Source organism: Photinus pyralis, unplaced genomic scaffold, assembly GCF_008802855.1.
Source record: "Photinus pyralis isolate 1611_PpyrPB1 unplaced genomic scaffold, Ppyr1.3 Ppyr1.4_LG9, whole genome shotgun sequence".
Lineage (NCBI taxonomy): Eukaryota > Metazoa > Arthropoda > Insecta > Coleoptera > Lampyridae > Photinus > Photinus pyralis.
Window position 1 is genome coordinate 4,811,999 of NW_022170878.1, and position 2,879 is coordinate 4,814,877.

The 2,879-nt window shown below is 37.1% G+C and overlaps 1 long non-coding RNA gene across 1 annotated transcript; it reads right to left on the reverse strand.

The window, feature by feature from the left end:
- Positions 1 to 447: 447 nt before the first annotated feature.
- On the reverse strand, positions 448 to 886 carry LOC116180371. The gene is made up of 2 exons (XR_004147109.1): positions 702 to 886; positions 448 to 599 (listed from the first exon to the last, which is right to left on the reverse strand). It is a non-coding gene; the product is annotated as an uncharacterized LOC116180371 (long non-coding RNA).
- Positions 887 to 2,879: the final 1,993 nt, after the last annotated feature.

A 2,879-nucleotide genomic window follows, 5' to 3' on the forward strand; every position in this document is an offset into this window, starting at 1 on the left:
CATTAACTTAGAGACGGTGTTTCCTCCGGGTACCTTCCGCCGAACAATACCGGCCCAGCTCGAGGATGTTAAAACTAGCGTTGTGGAGATTCTCACGCTTTTGTTTTATTTCCTAACCTCACGGCTACTCGGATGTTTATGCGGCGGATATTAGATAAAAGCGTCTACTGTTATAGAAGGTTTCCAAAGGAATTTGAGAAAGGAAAATCGTAAAATTAACACTAAAAAGTTGTCCAAAAGTAAAATGGTCAAAGAAATAGACTATGATGCACTAGAATTTAATTTCGCCTCTTAATATTTGCGAAAAGAATATATGCCAATCTGAAACTTGGAAAATTGATATCCAGGAATCGTAAAAATTTGATGTTTGTCCATTCGAGGTTTTCGAATTTTATTTTCGATAGTGACGTCTCCCGCTTGGACTAGTTCGTAGATGAACAAAATGGCTTCTTTTGGTATTGTAAGTTTTATTTAATTTTTTACATTCAATGTATAATTAACACAGACGTATTTTGTATGGAAAAATGTGCTTATTTCAATGTTCCTACGTTGCGTATTAATCCTCGCAGCAATCCAGTTCGTCCCAACCACAGGGGCCACTGAAAAGCAAGAAAACAGTGATCGTCTTGTTGGTGCCATTTTATGGTACGAGACTAAGCCGTTGCCAAAAATATGTGGACTAGAGGAAAGCAATAGCTTACCAGTATTTTTCATTTGAGTAACATTCATGGCGACAGACACATTTTGTCTTACAATTTCCTGATACCATACCAGCTATTGCCATTAGTAGAACAGTCACGATCAGTAGCTTAATCATTGGGAATTCTGTGTATATTTCACTAGGTGTTATTTACAAATAAAAATGATACGATATGAAAAGGCAAAACGCTTTTTTGTACATTCAAGAGGCAGTATCTTATCGAATATCGCTCGTCACAGATTCTCTTACCTTGGTTTCAACACCTGGAGTAAATAACAATTAATTTAGAATCAAAGTTTAAAAAGCAATCAAACGACATATTATATATTAAAGGCGATCCATGTGCAAATTTGATCTCTTTTCCAATGGGGAAGGAATGGGCTTTTTTCCATTAACATGTAAAGTCGAAGACTTCACGGTTGCTGTATACACATAGCGTTTCGTAATTTTGTCCATAGTACCATTCTTTCTGACGTACGGTGTGTCGCCTAACCGTAGGAGTTACTATATCTGAAACTTTTTGAGATTCTTTGAGATTTTTTTAATTCTTCATTCTTCAGATATCTTCGTGTTCTCCAATTCTGGACCTTTCCTTAGATACTTTCCTAATTCTTTAAGTTCTTAATTAACATTTTTCAAAATCCAAAAATTACTTACATTCTTCGTTTTTTCGAAACTCTTTAATTCCCTTTGTATTTTTCATATGCTTCAAATTCCTTAGCTTCTGCTTCGTTCTTGAAATTATTCTAATTCTTCAAAATCTTAAAATTCTAAGATTTGCGGATCCTTAACTTCTTCTTGTACTGGTGATACACAGGCTCTTCCTCAAACTTTTTCATATTATTCCAACTTCCATATCATTTCAAACCTTAAGCTCCTTTGTGTTCTTTAATTCCTTATCCGTTCAGGTGTTTCTGTATTTTTGCTTATGTAAACCTCCATACTGTACGCTACCGCGCTTCCTCTTCTTATTAACTTTTTAGAAAAATCTCCAGCAACCACTGTTCCCGGTCCGTTCTTCTTCCTACCATGAATTCGTTCATTTCTTACCTTTTTTTAACATTGGAAATGTTTGTGGTTACATAGGTATATCGTATATGGGTATACGGTTTTTCATTCAAGCAGAAAAGGCAACGGTGTCGCATCAAGTGACGATTGTACCTTACTCGGCGGTGATCGGTAGGTGAAGAAAAAGTCGCGGATACTATCGATACGGTACTTACTTAATAATGCCTCATTGTTTTGTTAATTCCAATATAGAATTCTCGCAGATCTCGTTTAATGATATTAGGAGCCTGTTACGACGCTTATTATTCAGAAGGGAGACGTTTGCGACACGAGCGAGCTGGCGAGCGAGTGGAGCAAATGATCCAATTGCATTTATTTATGTATTTATTTTATTTTATTTTTACCCTTTTTAACTGGGTGGGGTTTCGGCCAAAGCTGCTGTATCAAACCCAAATTAGTAGCTTACTATTGGGATCAAGAACAATGAGAGGTACAGTGTCGGTTAAATGGGGGGAAAGTTGCCTCTTTTTGTGGCTAAAAAACGCACTTGAAGTTTTTGAAAGATCTTTGAGTGACCGAGAAATCACCGAAAAACTGGAAATGTCAGGTTTTGCTTTTATTTCCCCCAGTTTAAACGGTGGGAAATGGAGGGTTCCCGGTAGCACCTCTATGGGCCCTTTTTTTCGGAGAATCTGAACCCGTTATCAGCTTTTCCATAACACGCTAAATATAGAAGCTACAAGCTACAACTTTCATATTTCTTGTGGACGCCATATTGGAATTTTTACGGAATGAGATAGAAGACAAAAAAGAAAACAGATGAAGTGTCATTTTTTCAAATTCTGGGTTCTAGGAATTATTAAGGATTTCTGATTTTTCAAGCTCCTAGACTCTTAAGCTTCCTCAAATTCTTCGGTTACGATGGTTCAAATTTTTTAAATCATCAGATTCGTTAATTTCTTTATGTTCTTTTGTATCTCTAGATACCCTAGTAGATGTACAAGGCCGAAGTTCAAGGTCACACGCCACCCTGCGGTGGCTAATAGTAAAAAGGGGGGGAATCAACACGTAGTCGGGGAAAGTATTGTAAGGGTTTTTCGGTGGGCACGCGGGTAGCTACAGTCGTGCCCCAGGGTTTCTAAATAATAATTCTATATTCTGTGGTATAGAT